Source organism: Sinohyriopsis cumingii, chromosome 17 (assembly GCF_028554795.1).
Source record: "Sinohyriopsis cumingii isolate HCF-2022 chromosome 17, ASM2855479v2, whole genome shotgun sequence".
Lineage (NCBI taxonomy): Eukaryota > Metazoa > Mollusca > Bivalvia > Unionida > Unionidae > Sinohyriopsis > Sinohyriopsis cumingii.
In genome coordinates, this window is record NC_142977.1 from 23,675,750 (window position 1) to 23,703,551 (window position 27,802).

The following is a 27,802-nucleotide window of genomic DNA, read 5'->3' on the forward strand; positions in this document are numbered from 1 at the left end:
AACACTATATCAAAAATACATTTAGCAAACACAGGACTCTGGCAAAGGTACCATAAACAACAGTAGAAGAGAATCCGCCATAGACAAAGGTCTTTGGTTGGATGAACGATTCCCACTTGCTAGAGGAACCAGCCTGGGTACCTCAACATTAGGGAAATACCCGCTTTCTAAAACATATTTACACAACACTGTAGACTTTAGGCGGTTACACATACACATAAAAATTATATATTTTTTCGGCAATCAAGGGAGGGGTTTCTCCCATATGGTACCACACCTCACCCCCAACAAAACAAAAAACAAGGCGGTTTGAAATAAATAACAGATGCCATTGAATTTCTTCAATTTATAACTTGTCATTGACGATATCGTAAAAGATTGTCAGCTAACAAAAACAGGAAAAATATATTTAAAAAATACAATTTTTTTCAAATGTACTTTATTCCAATATGTAACCAGATGTGTGGTTCTACGTGTTTCGAAGGTTTCGGGTGATTTGGAGATGTTTCCACTTGGGATAATGGAGAAATCCTACCAGTCATTAAATATTCATTTATGCAAATATGCAAATGACTTTGTTGAAACGATGGTTTTCATTGGACATTGTGGTTTATAGAAAATAACATTGACGTTGAGACTTGTGCTGCTGGAAATTTAGTATTATGTTATCAGACCGGTTGTGTATATACTTGAACCGCTACTAATAATGCATTGTACGTTTCATTTCAGCGCTGGTAATTACATTTTATTTTGTTTATTATTACAATTTTTTAAGTTCTATTTGAAATTAGACCGCCATTGGTGGCGTTATCAATTTTCGTGGATTGGTTGAATTGCAAGGTTATTTCGCTAGTAGTTTTAGTTTTATTATTATTATTATTTATTTTTATTATTATTATTATTATTGTTATTATAACCGTATCTATGAATTCTTTGTACGTTTATATTTTTTAATAGACACGTTTTTAAATTAGAACTGAAATTAAACGAAACAGTACGCCTCATACCCATTTATGACCGTTATCAGTTTTCGTGTTTTAGTAATAAGATCGCATTATTTTATCTGCACGGCAGTACTCGTATTAGTATGTATACTGACAGCGTTACTAAGAAATAATTTACATTTTATTTGGGTACTGGCAATTACATTTCTTTCCGATTAAAACACTTCTAAGTTTATTACCCTTATTAATTTTCGAGGACTGGTAAAAAAAAAATCTTTGAAAAACCCACTGGGGCTCGTATCGTTGTTTACAATGGACCTGTCATGCATGTGCTATATTGTAGTTATTATATAGTACATTAGTCCGAGTTTCCTCTGACCCTTGCCTCCCCATTTTAGATATTTCGACAACATAAATATCGTATAATAGTACATGTATGACAGGTCAGTTGTAAGTAACGATACGAGCCCCTGTGGAAAAACCAATATGGTGTGGCCTAGCTTCCGACGATACTGGTTCTGTGGTATCTCGATATTTTTTACCTTTTCAGTATTTATTTTATCTATTGCACCACATATTGTGTACTTATATGTACCACATGACCATAGGTTACTAGTTCTAAATCACCAGTTTATTTTGGGAAAATGTCAGGATTGCTGACGCGTACACTATTTGATAAATAAACCCATGAATACTACTGTTTCAAAATAATATCCTTAACCTATGTTCTCAGATAGAATCAATATCTTCCTAAAATTTCTATCACTTTAACAAAATGTTTAGCCAGTTTGTTGTCTGATAATGTTATACAAGAGTTAGATCATATGATTACTGTGATGGTCAATGACTAGGAAATCGAATCTTTGTTAGCAAATAAGAATCAAAATGTGAAGCATGTTAATGTCGTTTTTTTGGTGGCTTTTGCATTTAACAGGTGTTGACTTGAAAGCTGCATTATACACAATTTATTACTTTTCATTGGAACACCGGTTGTTGTTCAAACAGTCTTAGGTTGATATGTACTTTCATCCTCATATTGATTGTTCATTCTCAGCAACAATCACAGAGCAACTCCAGTCATTGTGGGTGGTTATTTACAAATGCATTTCTTTAATTCTTTCTTATAAGTTTCTCTTGCTGTAGGGCACAGGTGGCATAATGAGTACCATAGAAGTAGCATCCATTTTTCAAGTTGATTACACTTTGTGCAACACAATGATACATTAAATTTCCAACATTAATACAAGTATATGCCATTATCAGATTATTTTTTTTGTTGCTGGTCTTACTGCAATATCAGAGTAACTCCCCTTTCACAACTAGGACTTTACATAACGTCCGTTTATTGTTTGTTTCCCACAGCCATCTGATTTATAGTGGAAAATAAATTCATTTTAATACAAATGACAACAACAGACTTAAATTATATCTTGAGGGTCATTGTTTTTATTAACTTTCTTGCTGATTGCAGACTTTATGACCTGAAATATCAAAGCACTCATGTATAGTAGACAACAGAAAATCAAAACAAAAGGAAACAAATAATTCGAATTTTAATCATTTTAAATCAAAAACTGAATTGACTGAGTCTCATAAATTTTGTGACATAACTACACAAGTTTTAAGACCCTTTTTGGTCTACTTAAATGATAAATATACATTATACAGCTTCATCACTCAAATGTATGTTACCGTAGTAGTTGTAAAGACTTTGCTGGGTCTATATACTGGTCCATATCTTCCCATATCCTATACGTACCAAAATCCATCCAAAAATCTCCTAAAACAGACATTTTACAACCTTTATGGTAATCATATTGATATTTTACAGTCAGCTGATCATTAACATCAGAAGTCTGTTCAGCGGATGCATTAAGTTGATTGATAACTTTGTCAGTGCATATCCATATCTGGTGACAATAACAATCAGTACTGTTCGAGTTTTACGAATAACATGTCCATATAAACGTACATTTGCCTGTATATTACAGTATGTGTTTTAGATTTTTAACATAGCTTTAAAACAATTTAAGTCATATCACTATAATGTCTGCAGTGGCAGCTTATAGTGATGTCTAGCACTGGTTTATCATTCCCCAGACATGCAGCATCATCTTCCACCCAGGCACATTATCCTGACACCAGACCAACCAGTCCTAACACTAACCTCTTGATACTGAGCACGAAGCAAGGCAGCTGTTATTACCATTTTTTGAAGTCTTTGATATGACTCAGTTGTGGTTTGAATCCACGACCTTCCACATCCGAGGCGGATGCTCTAACCACTAGGCCACCAGAGCGGTCACCTGTATATTATATAATGCATGTATTGGTAAATCTTGTGATAATGATATGATTAGTTAATTCTGTCACTTTATTTTTTCTGTGACACTAATAGGTCGAGCATAAAGTATGTATTCATTGAGTGGAGGTGGGATGTGTTGAAAAAAATTCAAAAAGCAGTAGCCTGTATATGTGGCAGGGTAACTGCTAAGTATGTTCTGCAGCGATAGGGGTCAATATTCCTTGATAACAGTGATGTTTATGAAGACTAGTCAAGTCAGAAACATAACTAGCAGATGAGTTAGATGCAAAGTGGCTGGTATACCATGTCAGGCAGAGTCAATATCTGCTTAGAATTATGAAGTGTGATATGTTGTAGTTTTATTGCACATGGTGCACTTTGCAGAAGACATTTTTTCCTCTTCATTTTCTGACATGACCAGTTATTTTATCTCATGATTCCGACAGATTATGCATTCCAGACCATGGTTTCTCATGCGAATTTGTGAAGCCATACCTTGCCAGACTGGGACAGTATTGTATTTGGATAGACACATGGATTGCCTTTTAGACACGTATTGTCCTTTACTTTTATAAGCGTGAGATTCAGAAGCGTGTCTTAAATTAATTACTCATCCTAAGCCATCTTGAAATGTCACATGATCGCACACACCTTACAAAAATTGTCACCTGAGAAAAGAACTGTTATGGTTCATGATTTTGATGATATCACTTGGGATAACGGAGAAATCCTGCCAGTCATTAAATATTCATATATGCAAATATGCAAATGAGTTTGGTACAAACGACAGTTTTCATTCGACATTGTGGTTTTAAAGAAAACAACCTAGTTCCTTTCGCCATTGAGACTTGTTCTGCTCGAAATATAGTATTGTGTTATCTGGCTGGTGGTATATATACTTTAACCATTACTAATAATTCATTTCACGTTTTATTTAAGCGCTGATAATTACATTTTATATTGTTTACTATTACAATATTTAACTACTAATTCAATTGACAACACCATTGTTCGCGTTATCAATTTTCGTGGATTGTCTCAATTTCTCAATTATTATTATTATTATTATTATTATTATTATTATTATATTATTGATTAAAACGTAACTTTGAATTCATTAAACGTTAAAAGTTTATATTTTAATAGATAAGTTTTGAAATTAAAATGGAATTTAAACCATACATTATATACGCCAGACTGTTACCGTTATCAGTTTTCGTGAATTGGTAATACGATCGCATTGTTTTATTACTATTTAGTACTATTATATATAATGAAACTGTTAGTAAGAATTCATTTACATTTAGTTTGGTTCTTGCAGTTACATTTCTTCCTACGATATCGCGGGTTTAATATCTCGAAAATTTAAGTTTTTTTTGCATAGCACCATGTACATATTTTATATGCACTACAGGACCGTAAGATACTAGTTCTTCTTTGCCAGTTGATTTCTGGAAAAAGAGTATGTGCGTGTGTGTGTGTTTAACGCAGCTGTAATAATTGTTCAGTCCTATCACTATGATGTCTGCAGTGTGGCAGTTTATAGTGATGTCTAGCACTGGGGCATCATGCTGCAGACATGTAACATCATCTTCCCCCCACCGCTCCGGTGGCCTAGTGTTTAGAGAGTCCATCTCGGATGCGGTAGGTTGTGGGTTCGATGCCCGGTCGAGTCATACCAAAGACTTACAAAAATGGTAATAACAGCTGCCTCGCTTGGCGGTCAGCATTAAGAGGTTAGTGTTAGGAATGGTCAGCCTGGTGTCATGTCAGGATAATGTGACTGCGTGAGACATCATGTTACATGTCTGCGGCATGATGCGCCAGTGCAAGACATCACTATAAACTGTCGCACTTTAGACATCATAGTGATAGGACTGAACAATTATTAAAGCTACGTTAAACACACACACACGCACATTTTATCAATCCAAAGAATGTCTTATTCCAAGCTCTTTCATACATTTAGATACTGTGTCATCCGAACTATCAGTTCTAGACTAGGAACTTGAGTACTCTTCTGAATCTCTTTACAGTCTTTGTCAGTTTGCTGTTTAACCCCAAAATACTTATCCAAATTTGCGAATGGTATTTTGTTTAAGTCTCAGCATGTATTGATTCCGAGGTCACATGCACTGCTTATTCTACATTGCTCAGAAATTAAGACAATAATAAAATATAAATTTATTTATTTGATGTACGCTTATAAATGACCACATTTACATCTCCGGTTCTTTCTGCCTCTGAATTCATTCACAGTAAATATCAATACATTGTCCCACCCAGCCACCAGTTAGAGTCTTTGAACCTGCCACCCAGCTATTGCATCGTGTTCTTTTTTAATGTACTCTTATAATGGCAACCTGTATATCAATGGGTCGTTCAGCCACTAAATTATGTCAATGTAAATACCAACACAGCTAATGAATCAACACATTTACCCACTAAGCAGGTGGCTGAAGCATGACAGGCAAGTCTTTGATTGTTGCCGCCCACCTATTACATCCAAGATAAAACACTGGCGTCCAAATACGCGTGATTAAGCATTTCCGAGACCTCTGAAATAACATGTCCATATAAATTTACATTTACCATTAATATATAATGATTTATATAAAGCTTGTGATACTGACCTGTCTAATTCATTCTGTCATATATGTTTTTTCCCTTAAACTAATGGGTCATCCATAAAGTATGTATACATGGAGTGAGGGTGAAGTGTTTTGAAAAAGCATTAGCAGCAGGGTGACTGTTAATAAGCATTTTCTGCAGCTGCAGTTGTCAAAATCCCCTAACTGATGTTTATTTAGAGATGTTGAGCCAGTCAAGTCAGAATCATAACCAGCAGATGAGTTAGATGCAAAGTGGCTCCTATGCCAAGTCAAGCAGAGCCAGTTACTACTTAAAGTTATGAAGTGTGATTACCTTGTAGTGTTCTTGCCCATGGTGCACATTGTGGAAGACATATTTATTCTTCATTTTCTGACAGGACCGGTTGGGATATCTCATGATCTGACATATTATGCAATCCAAACCCTGATGCCTCATGAGAATTTGTGAAGCGGTACCTTGCCATTTTTTGACAACATATTGCATTTGGATGAACCAAGAGTCACATTGATTACCTGTTTGACACATATTGTCCAATTACTTTTATAATAGTGAGATTCAAAAGCATGTATGTGTTGTGTTTGGAATTTATCACCATTTACAGTTCAGCATGAAATGTCACATGATTATACACAGCTTACAATAGTTCTCACTCATGAAAAGAACTGTTGATGTTCATGATTTCGATGATGTCAAAGCTGGTGATAAAAATTGAAATCGGTCATTTTGTCATTCCAAGTGATGACAATCCTGAAAATATTCCAGTAATCCAGTTCGATTGGTTGAAATCAGAAATTTAGTCACTTTCTGATTTTTGACTATTACACTTTTTAACCTGATAAAATCTACTAAATATTAGTTGCTGTTTAACACTTTCTTATTTTCATTTGTAAAGTTTCATTACTTAGTAATAATTTAAACCTCTGCTTATATTTAATGAATATCCTAATAACTTCATCATTCAAAATTCAATTGTCCCAGCTATTCTTGGAAAAGGGATGGTGACTCACCAATATGTTTACACAGTGGGGTGTACAAAAATATATTCTGTGCAGTCTGTAAGGGGAAAGGTGGTAAAAAATCACAGTTGTTTCATACATACTTTATGGAGAACCCCTAACATCATTATCACCATATTATAATCACCAAACTTACTGTTCTTAGGTTAAATTATTTGATCAATTAAGCATTATTTTTAACATGCTTTTTCTTTAGACCATATTATCTTTACTGTTCCTTTGCGCATAAAATATCATTGTAATTTATGATTATTTCCTTCTTTATTTCAGCTGATAATTATATGGATCTTTACAGAAGGGCTTTGTCACCTTATAGTCAAAAAGATGTTCACATGACATCTTCGCTGTGTTGAAATATTATAGATGAGTCCTATGCTAAAGACAAGCTAACAAGAACATTTCAATTTGTCATAAAAAATGGTACGTTTTCCTTACCTTATGCTTTGTATGGTCATTTTTTAATTGTCTGTTATTTATTAATATAAACTTAAAATCTTTGTCACAAGGGTTCAATTGCTCCATTTTACAATAAAGTAAATATTTTACCCTATATCAGCCACAATTATTAATTTTTCCTACAAGCACTAAAGGCAACAAGTGCTATGTATCTGTATTAAAAGCAATAGTTCCATTAAGTCTTATATATTTCACTTTCAATTCATCATGTGTAAGTTATTTCACATTATTATTATTAAGTGCATTATTCAAATTTTCAATGTTTGTTTGTTCACATTGATGATTTCATATCATTTAATTTTCAGATTTACATGCTGGTTATGCAAATGAATTTGAATGTTCATGATCTGCTCTTTCATTTAGCAGCATACTTTAGCTGCTATGGTACACATATTGATACAACAGATGGGGAATCGATACAAAACGATACATCTTGCAAGTTATTTTAGGCTTCATCAGTCATGAACCGCTCTGGTGGCCTATTGGTTAGAGAGTCCACCTCAGATGCTGGAGGTCATGGGTTCAATCCTGTGGCCAAGTCATACCAAAGACTTACAAAAATGGTACTAACAGCTGCTTCGCTTGGCGCTCATCATTAAGAGGTTAGTGTTAGGACTGGTCGGCCTGGTGTCAGGTTAATGTGACTGGGTGGGACATCATGCTAAATGTCTGTGGCATGATGCCCCACTGCTAGACATCACTATAAACAATCACACTGCAGACATCATAGCAATATGAGGGAAGTTATTTTAAAAATTCATTAAAAAATCTAAACCACACACGAACTCATTAGTCATGAATAATTATTATTAGTTTGCTTTGTTATTCTTTACGTTATAATTCATCTTAAATAGTATTTACAGTCACAGGCACTTGTTTTTTTTTTAGTAAGGATAAAGACTATTGAGAGGGTTATAACTCTACAGTGTTTTGTTTGCCCGGTTTTCAAATATCAGACGAAAAAATATAGGAAAAATGAAAAAAGAAAGATAAAATAAAAACTGTTTTGAAAAGTTGGCAATGCCTGTTTTGATTTCTTATTCCACAATTCATCCATTGTCAAGAGATCATTCTGAAAGAAGGAACAAAATGACCAGCGTAATTTGCAGTATTTCTCTATATGCTTGTTTTCCAGAAGTGTTTCAATATAGAATTCAAATAAGCTTTTCTACCATTTTGTTTTTTTTACTCGATATCTCTGCTTCTATTAAAATTTTATGGTTCAGTATGTAATTGATAACATCATGAAATGAACAGAAATTTTTATTTTAAGGGCTGCATAAGGTTTCACATTCGTACCCATTATCCATAATACTGATACATCAAATGAGCTTAAAACATGAAGCTCACAATTTTGTGAAGACAATACAGAACTGGATATATACTGTGTGTATGTGTGTGTGTCACTGTCATTGACACAGTTATTTTGGTATATTTACATAAACACTCTGTGAAAATATAAGCAAACTTAATTCAAAAATCAATGAAAACAGTGATGTAGAGTCACGTTTAAAGTTAAAGAGTTCAAGCAGGTGAAAATTATGAAACTTAATGCTGTCTGCATCAGTTTTTAAGTTTATAGTCAGTATATAAAAGCTGACCTTTTTCTTTTCCTTTTCATGTTACATGTATTTCAAATCAAAATACTTAACACATAGACCATATTTAAAATTGGAATAAGGCAAAGATAAAATCAGAGCACACAATACTGTGATAAAGCTTAATGTGACCACCGATTTTTCATATTGAAAGTTACATTTTCAATTATAACAAAGTGACACTGTTGCAAAGACCAGCTGAAAATCCTTCAGTCACCAGTCCAAAAAATATGATTATGTTGTTGTGCCATCATGAGGGGTTATTTTTTTAAAGAAATGTAGGGACTTATTTCTGAGTACTGACTTAAAGTGGACTCCGATGTAAATAATATGATCTAATATGTTTCATAAACAATTTTATGTATTATGTGTATGTTGTTATTCCTTTTTGTTTTGACGAATAGTATGCAAGATTTATAGACATCTAATGCAATATATTCTTTTTCTTTCATTTGTTCATTTGAACAGTAATGGCATTGGGCAAATCCAGAACGACTGCATCATCAAAGGCAAAGAGAAATCTACCAGACTAAAGTCTATTTTTTAGGGTATGTTAATCAGAAAGATGAAGGTTCATTCTTACGTTAAGTTTTTGTGTTTCCTTATACATGCTACTGTACATTTTGCATGAGATAAGGTAAACCATGTTTTCTTATTTGCAAGTGTTTTTATATTTTGTTAATGTTGAATTCTTCAGTGTATCTGCTGAAGAATGTTCTTTTGTTTTGCATACATCGGCCAGTTTTATGTGAATTAGTGTCATTAGGTTTTGTTAAGCCCATTGTGTTGTTGCAGTTACTATTGTCATAATGGGCATCCACTTTGGGTCCCACTAGGATACCGTATACATTCTTTATTTTCACCCTTATCTATGTAGAAATCAACAAATCATTGCAAACTTTGTAAATACTTATAATAATCTATTCATTTTTGCCACATGCTGCTTGTCAGAGGAAAATGGTGGACAAAAGCAATGCCTGTAGGTGTGTATAACTTACACTCGCTGATTGGTTAATTTGATAGGCATGATTGACAAGTGGTGATAGATCAATTTATTTTAACAGGTACATTTTAAATTGCAAACTATTAAGTGTGCGTTTTAATTATTGTTTTTTCACAAATGAGTTATCTTGCTGCTATTAATTATTATACAATATTTCTTAAAGTATCAAAACGCTTCGTTAGATTTGTTTCACTTTCTGTAATGCAAAAAAAAATCTGAATCAAAGTCTTGTAAACAACTATGGATATATTAAACGATGAATAGTTACACACTAAATAATTTACATCAACAGAATCTAAACTGCTTACCGCTTTCTTCACATTTGTCATTTTTTTTAAAGATTTATGGTGGGAGCATTTATTCAGTAGCACGCTTTGATGATAAAAATGATGAAAGTGATGTCATGGCCATTCATTACCTGCACTGATGTTACTATTGGTGCCACAATCAAGCATCATTCTTCAATTTTATTTATTATAGGACTTGTTCCCATGATAGTTCTTAATTTTAAATTTGCCAGTGTCTAGTGGGAAAAAAAGCTGGTACATAATTTCTTGTCTTGCTCACTAATGTTAGTTTCAGTACCATTAATAAGTTGACAATAGTTGGAATTACAATGGTTATTGAATATTTGGTAGTTGATCTTTTAATTCCTATGTGTTATTTTTTTTTAATAACAGTTTATTTGATTTTACAGGTAACATACTAAGTTTAGGCTTGCACCAGCTTCTTTGGTGCCATCCATTTAGTATGTATGCAAAAGTCTGGCAAAGCTTCACCCCTACACCCCTCCCTGTACACATGCATACTTTTTTACACACACCCCAACCTGTGTACGTATGCTTGACCACCCCAATTCTGTATAACGGCCTATATTTAATTCATGTATGAACAATCAAGGATTAATAGTATTTATGTTTTTTTTATAAAACAGATCGTCCACCGACACTGAATGTCTGGCTGCATCCAAGAAATAACTGTGTAACTTTAAAAAGTTTGTCTCATGTCCGCTAAAATTCAAATGCCAACTGAACCCAGTCGAATAGGTTATGCGTACGTACGTTATCATTATACCACTCCATACGCAAGTGTATGCATTACGATTAACCTCAGCTCCCCTCCATGTGTATGCACTAAATGGACAGCCCCTTTCCAAATCTCCAAATTTTTTAACTACCAAAACTTACTTTCACATTTCAGTCATGAATTTTGCCAATATTTTTTAGTTTCATTATAAAGGCACATTGCCTCAGTCAGTTAGTGCAGTGAGTGACAGTGAATCCTCCTGTTACATTTGACATATACTGCTTCTATGTCATATTTCAGTGTCACATGCAATTGAGTTAGAAATGTTCCGATAATATTGCATCCATTGATAACCCATTTACTGGTAATAGCAAATGCTTTGAGGACATTAATGTCTATGAGTATGTTATTTTGCCATGTCACTGGAAATGTAGTCGGTAACATTAGCAGACTCCTGTTACCCCTTATTTGAGCATAAGCCATTAAAACCCCAACATCCCCTGTCCGGGGCACTCTGTTGAAGCACTTTCCAAGGTTCTCCTAAGGTGATTTCAACTACATGTACCAGCTATCATGGTTTCATTATGCTATTGGCTCTAGAATTTAAAAAAAATTAAGTTGATCAGCATTTTACCATAATGAAGATGTCTTATGTTTTCAGAAACTTGTATGGGATGATCATGGTTATACTGGAAATGAAAGTGTTCAATCTACTAACACATTTTTATTATCTCATACAAGTGAAATAAATTTTCATCGGTTATTTTGATTAGTGATACACTTCTAAGATATCATCCATAAAGAAGTTACACAGGGATTTTATGGGTGAGGGGTGATGCAAAATTGTGCATAATAATAAATTTTATGACAATTTAGAAAATGTGACCTATGAAGGTCGGATTTAATACGTACCTACAGTGTAAAGAACATTAAAGTAAAGTGACAGTGAGACAGATAATCTTTAAATTTCAGTGATCTGTTTGAAATGTATCATTATGCTTTATTATTACAATAATCGATGACATTTTTGTAGGACATTGATAATGAACTTTTTGTGGCTGCATAATTTTGAGTCATGTTAAACTATACATTTATTTATACTACATACACATACATGCCAATCATTACGCTTTTTTTAAACTAAATTACGCCTTACACCTAAACGTATATGGATTACGCTTTTTCGGTATATCCACCTTCCAAAAACAATCAATTGTTTGTTTTCTCGCTTTTATTAACATCCCATTAATCCCACATACCATATTTTAGAAAAGATGGCTTCTACATAACTACAATATAAGAGTAAACTTGTCCATGCTTTTTCTTAACAGTATTATGTTCTATTTATAGCAACTATCCTATTACCCAGAAACATGCTCTACTTTCAAACTTTTGACCTCGTATTCTATACATAGCAGCTTCATGGCTTAGTTTACGAGACAACAGACTGGTTTTCTAATTTTTAATCTTTACTCACAGATTCTTTTTTCTAATTTATATTTAGTACAAAACCAGTCTATAGGTATTTGGTGCTAAAGTGTAATTTATTTGAGTCGATGCGTGTATGAGAGCAAAAATATCTCCTTTCAAATAATTTCACAGATGGATTAGAAAAAGCCAAAAGTAAACGAAACAAAAAATAACAGAATCCTACAAAGATGAGGACACAAGGGCAGCATCACGTGACATCTATTGCAGGCCATGTGGAAATAATTTTACTATTTGGCTCTAAAAGTCTTCAGATGTATTCTAGTCGATGTTTGTGTTAGAGCACATATATTTTTTCAAAAAAATTCACAGGTGGATCAGAAAAAGACAAAAAAAACCCCGAATCCTTCAAAGATGAATATATGAATGGCTCGTCTTACGAACTCCAATACTAAGGGAACTTCTTATCTGCAGCAGAACTAAAGTGCGGACATGAATGTCATAAACACAGAGGTGTTATTTACCAAGTTCTTAATAGAAAGATAATGAAGATCTTGCTATTGGTGCAGAAGCAAGAGAATTCATAGAACACAGTTCTACTCTAGCTGTGAACGTGTTTTATGATAATTTTTTGAGATTATTATGCTACAGCCTGTGATTACATGCTCCAGAAATTCCCATATGGAGATGAAGTGCTTTTAAAGCTTCAGTTGCTGATGTAAATGAGAGACAGTCAAAAAGCTTCCAAAGTGTTAGATTCTTTTTCAAGAGATATCACTTTCTAATACCCTCGTCTGCCTTGGATCATCTGGAAGGAGAATTCCTGAAATATAAAGTTTAGATTCTACCTGAAAATATACTTAATGCAGATAGAGTTGATGTGCAGTGGCACCTTATTTCCCAGCTAAAAGACACAATCACTTGAAGATATAAATTTCCTCTTCTTTGTCAGGCTATGAAAGGAATATTGGTTCTTTACCATTCTAATGCTGACAGTGAGAGATTGTTCAGTATTGTTAACAAACATAAAAGTGAATACAGATCCAGGCTCAGTAACCCAGTACTTTGTGCTCTACTGGTGTGCAAAACATTCATGGTCTCAGCTGGTACAGTGTTTTAAAATGCAACATGAAAATCTGTTGCTTTCTAAAACTAAAAGTGCTACATATGAAAACTTGAAGCAGTAAAGGATGTTAAAAGAATAGAGGGGCAAATAAATCATTGTTTATTGAAACTGTAGCATGTTATATGTGGATTCCTCTTTTTCTGCTTCTATTTCTCTTTTTGTCCACTTGGATTACACTTTTTCCTCGTCAGAGGTTGGTATGTATTCATACATCCTAAAACATGGATTTAAAAGTATCATTATAAAACAATTTGATATACCAGCAAGTCTTGTTTCCTTTTAATGAAAAATTTATACATCTTGAGGTATATCATTGATACAGTGTACATACTATATATATTTTCTATATATATATAGTTTTTATTTTTCTGCATTAGTTACAGGAACCTGTAAGGCACACAGTAAAATATATAAGTATCATAAATATGAAATCCCTTAATTCCTTACTTACTGGAAGTTTTTATCTTTCAGATCCAGTGAAGAATGTCATTCTTATGATGGAGAAGAACTGTGTTATTCTCCACGGAAAGCCATGTACAGTAGCTACTACATACAGGAGATTTACACAGAGAATGTGACCTCTACTAAGTCTTGGAGCACAAGCATAATTCCTCAGTCCTGAACAGCATTAACTTTTTACGGCTCACTAATTATTAGTACTAGACATATCTGTATTAGCTAATTCATTGTACATTAATATTCAAAATATTGCATTTCTGATCACACTTGCTGATGCTTCCATGCTTTTCCTATTAATAAAGCAATACAGTGTGATCCTGCTGTAACAATGTAGTTTGGCTCCATAGAACCCAGTTGTGTTATAAATCAAACCCTGTTTTAACCAACCAATTAAGTTACCTAAAATATGGTGGGCTGGAGGGGTTATAAAAGCGTTTGCAGAAAGGGGCACTTTTGATTATATGTAGACTATATGGCTTCAAAAGTCTGGACATTTAGTTTGCGTTTTGTGCCAATGTTTTTAGCAATTGTAAGCATAAGTTTTCATGAAGAAAAAAGGAAATAGCATTTGTTTGGTCAGTTGTAGCAGTTTCTTATGTTTCATACGTTCAAAAGTTTGTTGACTGTAGCAAAGCTCGTTATCATAGATAGACCAACAATTGGATCTCTGTTTTGGTGGGTTGTTTCCCGTTACATTTCTGTTGGCGAAGTAATGCTGCCTTCCATCATACATTTTTTTTTTTAGAAGGCCATCATAAAATGAATACACAGGTGTTCCGTTCTGTTGGTAGTGATTACTACAGAAAATACGAGTGTTCTTTAATTTTACAATCCACTTACAGAGTTCAGTGAAAATAAAAATATTAATTACTAGCGAGCGGCCAATAAACCAACACTATTTCTTCCAAAACATCCATTATGAGCTAGTTCCTTGTGAGGATGATATCCACTACCAAAAATGATTTAAGGAAAAAAAGTAATGAGATCTCACGGAACATACAGTACTCAGGCCAGATGTCAGGATAAGCAGATTATGATATAACATGCATAGTGGCCAGTATTATTGGTGGAGGAAGAACCAGGGCTAACCCCATGAAGAACCACTGACCCACGAGAAGTTACTGGCAAGCTTTCTCACATACCCACATTGGCCGAATCCTAGACTCGAACCAACGCAGACAGAGGTGAGATGGCAGTGATCCGTAACGGAGAGCGCTTTAGACCACTTGACCACTCAGGGCCCCTATGAGAAGAGTACATGTATATTTAATTTCAGAAGCCATGCCATAGCCATGTCATATCCAAATTCGTGTTACATCAAAGCAAGCTATAGCGGGGTCACACTGTTTATTTGATATGGCAACATCTGTACAAGACATTGTGGAAATGTTCAACAATTTCTTCATAAATATCTCCAATAAAAGTATTCAGAACCAGACTAGCATAAAAAAATTGAACTTGATGCTCTTCTGTTATTTATAATAGCTAAAATTCCTGGTGATAATTAATTTTCAGTAGCCAATGTTAGTGAAGCTGATGTTTTTGATATTGTAATTAAGCTGAATATTAATAAATCCTCTGGATTGGATGGTATTGGTCCACGAATTCTTAAAATGGCTGCACAAGTAATTACAAAGCCACTAATGCGTATCATAAATTTAATAATAATGATTGGTAATTTTCCAGAAACACTGAAATGTGCAAAGGTTACACATATCTTTAAGAAAGGAGAAAAGAAGGATCCAGGAAATTACCGACCAATATCAATTCTATCAGTATTGTAAAAACTATTTGAAAAACATTTAGCCATTCAGGTCTATACATTTTTTGAAACATACTCTCTATTTCATAAAATGCAATCAGGATTTAGAAAATACCAATCGTGCCAAACAGAACTTACCAAATTAATTGATCTTTGGCTGAAGGAAATGGATAAAAATGGATAATGGACATATGGCTGGGATTGTTTTCCTTGACTTCAAGAAAGCCTTTGATCTTATTGATCATGAAATTCTGATTCAAAAAATTGAACTGTTACAGGTTCAACAATCCTTCTTTAAACTGGCTTAGATCATACCTAAACCAAAGGTCTCAACAAGTAAGCATTGGCAATATTAGCTCTCAGACTCACACTAGGCATTCAAGGGGCCCTCAAGGCTCAGTTTTGGGCACTCTCCTCTTCCTTATCTATATCAATGATCTGCCATTAAATAATGAATCCACAATTACATATTTGTTTGCAGATGATGCAACCTTGTATATGTCTAGTTATGATAATGAAGTTAACCAAACAAGATTAAACTCAGGCCTTATTTGACTCCATAACTAGGCACAACAAAATAGGATGGTAGTTAATGAAGATAAAACATAATGTATGATTTTGGGGACATCACTTAAGCTACACAGGTAAGGGAACTCAAAACTGTCTCTTGCAATAAATAATCATCCATTAGAAAATGTCAAACATGAAAGGCTTGTAGTGTGTCCGTAGATAATAATTTATAATAGAATGACCATATTGATAAGTTTTGTAAAACACTGTCATCCAAAATTGCCCTTCTCAGCAGAATCAAGAAATATTTACCTACGGAAACTCGCAATTTATACTACAAGTCATATATTCTTCCAAAAATGGATTATTGTTATAATGTATGGGAAAATTGTGCTAAATCTGAGCTTGACATGATTTATAAACTTCAGAAACGAGCAGCACATGTAATTTTAGATGCATCTGTTGATCATCCTTCAAAAGCATTATTTATATAACTAAAATGTTTCAAAATATATGACAGGATAGATTTTCACAAGGCAGTTCTTTTATATAAATGTCTACATGGAACTGCACCAGGGTATCTTCAGGATTTATTCAGGCCATTTTCAACACAATACCAATATTCTGGTTCAGTTATGTGGAATAAGCTTCCACTACATGTAAAATCTGCTGAAAATATTAGACTATTTAAGAAAAGATATCATGAGCATGTATGTGCTTCTAATAGCTAATCGAATTTAGTATTTTAATACTAAACATGTTAAAATAAACAGCAATTATTGCTATCTTCATATAATGTGCATTGTGATGCTCTCCATAAGAGGGCCTCAAGCAACATTAGTCCTTGACTAATGAGTCACCCTCTAAAAATAAAGCATTATTATTATTATTATTATTATAGATGTTATTGTCGGTGATAGATAATTTTATAAAGACAAGGAGCTAAGTTATCTGGGCAACTAAAAAGGAGTTAATTTAATAATAAGTAAAAAATAAAATAAAATCGGTGATTTGCAAAACAAAAATCGCATTTTCTCCTATCTGCATAAAAGTAAAATAATCATTTTCACATAATTAACTAAGTGATTATTTTCAACAGATTAATATCCCTGAAAACATACAAATTATGGACAATTCAGCAGTTCATAATTAATAATAATTAATCAGATAGTTACTGGGATGATTAGCCGAGTAAAAATGTTGGACTTATTAGAAAGAAACGATTTTAGTTGTATAGTTTAGAAATATAAAAGATCTCGTTGAAATATTTTTGCATTAAATATAGATCTGAAATATTATTATGGTAATATCATATCTCTATTTTATGCAACTGTAAATTTTCTTCTTCTCTTTGGTTGCTTAGCTGCGTTAATAAGTTTTTCAAAGATGTGGTCCTAGACCAGGAATTTTATAAGTCACATAATTAAAAAATGTTTTCTATGTTACTGGTGCTGTCCTATATTTTTCAGTTAAAAGAGACAAAGTATTATTATCATTGTTGTGCCGAATATACTTCTCATTTAAATTGGGTTTAATTTGATATTAATCCCTTTATTGTTAAGAGAGAGAGAGAGAGAGAGAGAGAGAGAGCAAGATAAAGAGGATGTAGAGGTATGTTTTTTGTGTGTGCAGTGATATATATCATAATTGCTATAAGTGAAATGATCTATTTTCATTTTATTCAGACATCCTATACATTAAATATTACTTCAAAGGAAAATAAGGAGAGAATTATCATGGTCTAAATAAAGTTGTATTGTTCTTGTACAAAGGGTACCTGTTGACACATTAATGTAATAGTGCATTATAAGTGTTACTTTCTGAAACATAACTTGGCAAATAACAGTTCAGTATATTCCTTGATAAAAAATTATGTGCATGCAGATTAAAACTAATGGGCTATGTTCCTTGTGAGTATATATGTTTTTCACATGTCAACAGTATTTATCATAAAATCAATTTATAGACTTTTGCTCTCTTTACAATAATGCAGTGAAAGTTATATTAATAGGGTGCTTGCAAATGAATGTTTGATGAATCAAACTTGACCAAACATTTTGACTCAATCAGGCAGAAACTGGAATTTAATTTTTACCGATGAAATTCCCTTCTACAACTTTTTTCAAAGCCACCTATGACAGGCTGTATATCCTTCAGGTTGACAACAGTGATTTATATGACATTAGGCTAAAAGAGCACCAGTTGTGAATCACACCCAGCTTGCTCCATTGACACGTATATGCTCATGTTAGTACCCTGTCCACTTGGTAAGAGTAAGGTTACTAATATTAGTACTACATTTATATTGTGATTTATAAACACCATTAATTTCAATAAAACCATAACACAATTTATGTACTAAGAGATTGCATTTTTGCTGCTAGCGCTTTGCATTATGATTAAGGCTTTTTTTTCACATGTTAACAGGTCTTGTAATAATTATTAAAAGGAGAGAAATGAAACATATGTAATATTTATGTCCATCTTAGTTATATTTTAACTCTTTTTCATTGTTAAATTCCATAATCTGTTTGTATTTAGATATTGTTATTGTTATTGTTACTGTTTTTCTGTATAAAAAAAATATTGAATAAAACATTTATCTTCGTCAAATATTTCTTTAGTACTTGAATATACAGAGGCCAATGTCAATATAATGCGACTGGGTGGGATATCATGTTACATGTCTGCATCACAATTTCCCAGACACAAATAAAAACAGCCTCTGGTGGTTGAATGGTTTAAGACATTGTCATATGCACCCTGGGTTTCATAAATCTCATTAATAATGCTACTACATAAAGCCCATGAGGGTGTTTGATAAATGGTATTAACAATATAAAGCTTAGGTGGACTTAAATAAGTCATATATCAGCAGAGGATGCTATGTATCATTATATTAAGGCACACACATTTATATAAAAATGCAAGTCCTTGGTTAATCTAGTTGCAAAAAATGAGCAAACATTTTGTTTCCTCCCTCCTGCTATTTAATACAGAATTTACTGTATGCATGTTTAAAGTTCTCTTTGACATGTCAGAAATTACATCATCATTAGTAAGCAAACAAAAGTTTTCATGCATTATTCAATTCACTAGATGTTCTGCTGGATCACAAAGTTCATACTTCACTCCATAATTCATTACCCTCGGCAGAAACCCAAGTAACTCTGTCATTATATTCAAATGCTATTCAATTCCTATATTTGCATCATACAAATGATAGCAAATTGATGGTCCTCAATTATTGGTGCGAGACTCCTCAGCCGATTTCTATACCACCATGTATATCATTCTACTATTGTACTATTCTATTCTCTACTTCCACCCACCCCCACTGCTTCATGGAAAGATTATTAAAAAACATTGCATTATTTTGGCTTGGTGATCGTCAGTCAGGACAATGGAAATTTTTGCACATCATGAATTCACATACAATAGCTGCATTTATTTTCATTTTTCGAATTCAGTACAGTTAACATTTATATAAATGGTTAAAAGAACAGCACTGTCACTTTTTCCCGTTAGTTTAACATTCAAAAATTAACTGTGGAATTGTAGTAGTCATACCGAATACTTCTAACAAAAAATGTTATTAGGACCTGCCTCTGTTGCTGCTCAACATTAAGAGGTTAGGAATGGTCGACCTGAGGAGTGACCTCCTGAAGAGCCAAACTTGCCCTAAGTTCGACACCTTCTCTAACTATGATGACTTTTTGCGAGAGATGAGGATGGTCAAAAAGCAGCTGGACTTGCAGAATGACGCTGGGCCAATTCAAATTTTAAAAAAATGCCTGGGAGCGAACCCACGACCTCCCGCATCCGAGGCGGACGCTCTAACCACTAAGCCACCGAAACGGTCTCGATGCATAAATGTGGTGGTAATGGTGTTCTGGGGAGAATCAGGTGTGTTATAATCCGCGGGTGATGACCTACGTGTTCAGTCACGACATTACCAATACGGAAGTAAAAGCAACCCGCATTTGTTTGGTTTTCATTTGGTTTTGGTTTATTTTAAACAAAAAGCTGATTTTATTTTTTTTAAATAGTTTTTATTAGGTTGCTTTTAAATTTTGATATAATGTTTTCATTTATGTGATTTGGATGTGATGTGATTTGGAATTTTAACATAGCTTTAACAATTTTTCAGTCATATCGCTACGATGTCTGCAGTGTGGCAGTTTATAGTGATGTCTAGCACTGGGGCATCATGCCGCAGACATGTAGCATGATGTCCCACCCAGTCACATTATCCTGACACCGGGCCGACCAGTCCTAACACTAACCTCTTAATGCTGAGGCAGCTGTTAGTACCGTTTTTGTAAGTCTTTGGTATGACTCGGCCGGGGATCGAACCCACGACCTCCCGCATCCGAGGCGAACGCTCTAACCACTAGGCCACCGGAGCGGTTTCAATTTATGAAAACATGATGTATAATACTGATTGGTTTTTTTTGTTGTTCCTGTAAAAAAAAATTTTATCTATGACCTACAACGCTCACTGTAATGTGAAATGAGCTTTTTGCACTGTATCGAGCGGACAGATTATAGTAATTTTACGATACTTGTGTCCCAAGATGAGCGTTGTCAAGAGTAATCCAACGAAACATCGTTGATTAAAATCAGTTGAGTCATTTTGGAGAAAATTTCATTCTTGTTAATTAGGGTTATGGTTTAGTGTTGTGGTTTTCTGGTAATAACGTACGGACGGACATGATGATTCGGACGGTTTTCACCGCAATCCGTGTCTCATGGAGCCCTATCGATATTTACTTTTTCATCAAAATCAATACAGATGTTTCGATTTGAAAATGGATATTTGTCATTTAAGGTTGCTTTTATGATTTTTTAATGAAATATCTCTGTAATTACTTGGAAATTGGTCATGCGGTTTTCTTTCCTAGATCGATCTTGGCGAGATATTTTGTATATAGTGGTATATAGTGGTTCGTCTGTCTGCAGCACTTAGCGCCCCCACATATGTAGGGGTTAGGTTTATGGTTAGGGTTGTAGCTATCGGACAGATCATCCGAATTTTATAACAGTTCTGTCAAAAGATGCGCCTTGACGAGATACATCTTTTAAGAGTTTGGTAATTTTGTCATTTTCCTTGTATTTTTGCTTTATGAAAATCTTCCATTTCTGCAACATAATCTATGTGTAACCTAATAATATGAGATTTCAGAATGCAAATAAAAGTGTGTTTAGAATGGAAGGAAGGTATGTGCAAGAGTTAGCACGTGTAGGTTGGCTTTAACGCGTCAGATATTTGTAGGAACCAATTACAGTTAAATTAAAAGTTATACTTTTTAAAACCCAGCTTTAACAATTTTTTAACTTCTAAAACGGGGCTTTCTGGTCGTGGTTATTCTTGAAATAGTTCCCTAACACTTAGTTTCTGATACGCCATATGTTTAGCCGTCAAAGGGACCGCCCCAGTGGCCTGGTTGTTATAGCTTCCTTCTAGGATGAGGTTGGTCGCCGGTTCGAACCCACGCCGAGCCATACCAAAGATTAATAAAAATGGTATACACAGTTGCCTCGCTAGTTGCTCAGCGTTAAGAGGTTAGTGGTAGGACTGGTCGGCCTGGTGTCAGGATAATGTGACTGGGTGGGACATCATGCTACATGTCTCCGGTATGATGCCCCAATGCTTAAACATTGTTAAAGCTACGTTAAAAATCCAGTTCACACACGCCAAAAAGGAGTATATTTATTGCGCAATGTTATACGATTCGCTCACTATAAATGAACGATGGGCCTTCATGTGGGAATTTTAGAAGTGACTGACCAAGATTGAAATTTCTGAATTTTTAACAAGGTGTAAATGTGCCTATGTCTAACATTATCGGTGCGCTTAAGTAGCCGGAAATTTTATTTGCAATAAATTTATAATTTATTAATCTTTGTACAATCACATTTATCTCTTTGCGATTTTTCGGGTATATACTGTGATGCCTGCATACAAGTTCGTTCTGTTATTTCCATCACAATGAATCGCAGGAGGCTGAATGTTGCGGGTACCAAGAACTTTATCATTACAAATTATGTTTTCGTTATGTTTTGTTTACCATTTGAAAACTTCATTACCGTGAATTTTCTAGTAAATTCTTTACCTGTTACTGAAATTTTCTATGTAGAAGTTTAGTTGTTGGCTTGAACTTCAAACCCATGTTTAGGAATGCATGTTCTCGTTATGTCTATCTCGGAGAGCTTATGTTCATATTCGCTTTCCCTACCTGTCCTATTAGGGTTTTGTTGGCATTTTCCCGGCCAACAAAAATCCCTATATTAACTCTTTAGTTTTCCACCCAACGGCAATGTTGGTCTGAAAGGACATGCGATTTGTTGCTGTTTTGACTACAGTATTTGTATCTTAGAGCCCTATAGCTTTGTTAATGACAATAAATCAAACGGTTTAGGAGTAAAATGCAGTTGTTTACTTTATGGTTAGGGTTACTGTTATCTGTGAATTAATACACACACACACACACACACACACACACACACACACATATATATATATATATATATATATATATATATATATATAGAGAGAGAGAGAGAGAGAGAGAGAGAGGGGGGGGGGGGTGGAGGGTTCGCCCGTAAGTGATGGAAGAAAATTGTAACTTAAGTTTTATATAATAATTTTTTAAAAGTTTATTTCCAAATGCCATGCTCACGATGGTGGTCACCGCACATAAGTCTAAGGGACCTGGCCAAAAGGATCCAAATCAGGCCCCTCGTTCGCTCTTGCAGTTACTGCTGATATGCATTGAATCGATATTTATTATCTTAGAACGTTTATTTAATTGAACCAATGTCAATAACTACTTAGGGGCCGTCCATTTAGCACGTACGCATGTAGGGAATTGGGGGTTAACCACCGACCCACGAGAACCTACCGGCAAGCTTTCTCGCATATCAACGTTGGCTTAGAATGAACAGGACACAGCACGCAGTCTCTCAGAATATAGTTAGGAAGGAGAGAGAGAGAGAGAGAGAGAGAGAGTTGTTGTTGTTGTTTTCATTGTTATAGGATTTAACGCCATTTTTCAGCACAATATAGGCTATACATGGCGGCCAGTATTAATGGTGGAGGATGTTGTTGTTGTTGTGGGGTTTAACGCCATTTTTCAGCACACGATAGGCTATACATGGCGGCCAGTATTAATGGTGGAGGAAGAACCCGGAAAGCCCCGGAAAGAACCACCGACCCACGAGAAGCTACTGGCAAGCTTTCTCACATGCCCACATTGGCTGAATCTTAGACTCGAACCGCCGCAGACAGAGGTGAGATGGCAGTGATCCGTAACGAAGAGCGCTTTAGACCACTCGGCCACTCGGGGCCCCCTTAATGGTGGAGGAAAAAGCCGGGATATCACCGTAAAGAACCACCGACCCACGAGAACCTACCGGCAAGCTTTCTCGCATATCCAAGTTGGCTTAGAATGAACAGGACACAGCACACAGTCTCTCAGAATATACCGGTAGTTAGGAAGGAGAGAGAGAGAGAGAGAGAGAGAGAGAGAGAGTGCAAATGACAGCGATCGAGAGAGCGAGTAAGAGAGATAAAAAAATTGAAATGTTATTTTGGAAACTTTATTTTATTTATTGACAGCCACAATAATAATACAAAAGTATTTTGAAGAAGAAAACAAAATTTAATAACAACAGATACAGCAATATAAGATTTTATATGAAAATCTTGAAATAACATTATTTAAAAAGTTAAAATAAATGAAGATGTCTGATGCATTTCACTAAAACCCAATAAAATATATGACAACTGATGATATAAAACATAAACATCAGTTGGTCATTATCCTAAGGGGTAATAGCGCCAGTCAATTTCAGCAGTAGATATCACATCATAATGAAGAAAAATTAAGACCCATGTATTGAATGGAATGAAATATATAAAAGTATTGGGTTAACGAAAGAATTACTTACAATATACCATTAGGAAAAGATGGGAAGTAAAGCTAATACTGTGCCGTCTACCCGCAGTTTAAGGAGCTGAGCAGTGAAAACCACTAACATGTTATTAACATGTCGTTCTGTCCGGCAGGAGTTAACTTGCAGGCACTCTAGCATTAGCACTAGAGTGAAACAAAAAAAAAAAAAATAAATAAATAAATAAATTTAAAAAAGTAGTACATTAAAGGTCGGACAAGATTTATGACTCTGGTGACTGTTATGTGGATAAATATACATTTCTTTGTGACCGTTAACCTTCAAGACAATACTTGGAGACAATAAACTGCTTGCAATTTTTAAGTAGATATTTCTTCAAAATAAATATTATTAATCTTGTTCATAAAACTGTATTTGAAAAAATAATGTGTTGTAACTATTACATACATCCAAACCATATTAATAATAATATTCAAAAGTCAAAACTTAGACCATTATTCTACTCTTGAATATTAACATAAAAACTTGTTTAATATTGAAGGAATGAAGAATATTCGCAGTATAGATCATGACTATCAAAATATGTGAAGATTTATTTAAGTAAGACAAAGATCTGACAGTAATCTTAATATTAGTGTATAAAAAGAAAGTAAAATAAATTAAAACAGCAGGAGGAAAATATTTAAAACATTATTTACATATAAGTTCGTATCAAATTCATAGAAAAGGTCATTTTATCATTATTGGTTTCATATTTAAAGAATGAGGAAATCCTATACTTACTAATCATGATGTCAGTCAAATTTAAACTGCTCTTGTCAATTTCACAAGTTGACACAATATCACAATGAAGCAAAATTAAGACCTATGTATTGCATGTAACGTAATTTATTAAAAAAAGTATTGGGTTAATGGAAGAATTGCTAACTATATACCGTTATGAAAACATGAGAAGTAAATCTAATACTGTGCCGTCTACCCGCAGTTTAAGGAGCTGAGCAGTGAAAACCACTAACATGTTATTAACATGTTCTGTCTGGCAGGAGTTAACTTGCAGGCACTCTAGCATTAGCATTGGAGTGCAAAAAAAAAAAATAATTATTAAAAAAATATTACAATAAATTATTTATCTATCTCTGTCTATCTTCTCAAACAATAATCAATTGTGCAATCAATTTACAATTACAATCTAATAATATGTACTAGTGTTAACCATTATTACACTTACAGTAATGTGCAATTATAAAGAACAATGAGGCAGTCGGTGTAATGGATTCCTGACCCATTACTACCTGGATAAGGTGAATAATACTAAGAAAATAAATTTAAACAAAATTAAATTATCAAATGGGCAAACAAATGTGAAGCTATTATCAGTAAGAAGTGGAAATAATGTTCTACTCTTAAATAGGGATAATGTATTATAAACGCGATTGAAAACATTGGCTACTATAAACATAAGGAAGATATTAGCACTATTACAGATAATACATTTTGTTAAAATAATGAATATTTGAATTGTGCATCTGTTGCACCGAAAAAGTCAAAACTTAGGCCATTTTTATTCTACTCTTGAATATTAACATAACATACAAATTTGTTTAACATTGAAGGAACGAAGAATATTCGCAGTTTAGACCATGACTCTCAAAATAAGTGAAGATTTAATGTAAATAAAACAAAGATCTTGGTGTTGTTGGTGTTGTTGGAGGGTTTAACGCCATTTTTCAGCACAAGATAGGCTATACATGGCGGCCAGTATTAATGGTGGAGGAAGAACCCGGGGAAACCCCGGAAAGAACCACCGACCCACGAGAAGCTACTAGCAAGCTTTCTCACATGCCAACATAGGCCAAACCAGCAACTCGAGCCCACGCAGACAGAGGTGAGATGACAGTGATCCGTAACACTGATAGCGCTTCAGACCACTTGGGGCCCCCAAACAAAGATCTGACAGTAATCCTAATATTAGTGTACAAAAAAAAAGTAAAATAAAATAAAACAGCAGGAGGAAAATATTTAAAACCTTATTTACATATAAGTTTGTATCAAAATCATAGAAAAGGTCATTTTATCATTATTGGTTTCATATTTAAAGAATGAGGAAATCATATACTTACTCATCATGATGTCAGTCAAATTTAAACTGCTCTTGTCAATTTCACAAGTTGACATAATATCATAATGAAGCAAAATTAAGACCTATGTATTAAATGTAACGTAATTTATTAAAAAAATTATTGGGTTAATGGAAGAATTGCTAACTATATACCATTATGAAAACATGAGAAGTAAAGCTAATACTGTGCTGTGTACCCGCAGTTTAAGGAGCTGAGCAGCGAAAACCACTAACATGTTATTAACATGTTGTTCTGTCCGGCAGGAGTTAACTTGCAGGCACTCTAGCATTAGCATTAGAGTACACAAAAAAAAAAAAAAAAAAAGTACATCAAAGATCGGACGATAGTTATGGTTCTCTGGTAAGTGTTATGTTGATAAATATACATTTCCTTTTGACCGTTGACCTTCAGGACAATACCTGGAGACAATAAACTGCTTGTAATTAGACCACTCGGGGCCCTTGTATTACATGTAATGTAATTTATAAAAAAGGTATGGGGTTAATGGAAGAATTGCTAACTATATAACATTATGAAAACATTAGAAATAAAGCTAATAATGTGTCGTGTCTTCTACCTTCAGTTTAAGGAGCTGAGCAGTGCAAACCACTAACATGTTATTAACATGTCATTCTATCCAGCAGGAGTTAACTTGCAAATGTAATATATGTATATAAAAGTATGAGGGCAATGAAAAAATTAATGAATTTACATCATTATGAAAGGACGGAAAAAAGGCAAATACTGTGCCATTTACCTGCAGTTTAAGAGCTGAGCAGTGAAAAAAACTAAAATGTTAGTAGCATCTGAATAAGAAAAGCTAGCAAAATTTATGAAATAAAGAACTAAAACGATCTCCGGCTCTCTATTAATTTTTCTGTTGACTGATACACACAACATTTGTGCCAGTTAACATTTTTGAAATTAACCACAAAATATAAGTGTATAATTTTTAATACAGTAGTAAAATGAACAATAATTCTTTAAAGTATGACTGGAGAAACATAAGGATTGTAAAATAATTTTATCAGAGTTTGTCAGTTACAATCCAAATGTTTAAAGTGTAACAGACCAAAAGAAATTAGTGACAGTGGTCGGGTAATGATGAAGTGAATCGCTAATGTTGATTGATAAATGTAGAATTTTTTGTTTAATGGAGCAAATAAAAATGTCTAAGTGGGTGTTAAAATATGGATACATTTGTCAAGTACATTTGATTAAAGATATAGCAGCAATAGTGAATAGTACTAAAGCTTGTATTTATAGTATTATGGATGAGTATAATAAAAAATGATTATAAACAAAATAAAAATAGATGAAAAAAAGCAGGCATGAAGGACAAATCTTCAAAAGAACAAATGTGAAAACCCTAAGAAGCTGAAACAGTGGGCAAAGACTGGAGATATTAAAAAGATCTAGGCTTTGGAAATTGTGATCAGGTAAAGGATGTTGAAAAGTTGGAATGGCGGCATAGGAAAAAAATGAAGCCATATTTTGTGAGGCTAGAACATGTAAATGA

General features: G+C 33.9%; 1 long non-coding RNA gene across 4 annotated transcripts; it reads left to right on the forward strand.

Annotated features, from left to right (window-relative positions):
* The first annotated feature begins 595 nt into the window (after positions 1-595).
* On the forward strand, positions 596-18,859 carry LOC149777941 (uncharacterized). 4 transcript variants are annotated; one of them, XR_016415487.1, is made up of 4 exons: positions 596-734; positions 7,149-7,298; positions 9,401-9,480; positions 13,987-18,859. It is a non-coding gene; the product is annotated as an uncharacterized LOC149777941 (long non-coding RNA). The 4 variants fall into 4 exon arrangements; XR_016415488.1 differs by having other exon boundaries at positions 602-676; XR_016415490.1 differs by lacking the exon at positions 596-734 and adding an exon at positions 3,246-3,270.
* The last annotated feature ends 8,943 nt before the right edge of the window (positions 18,860-27,802 follow it).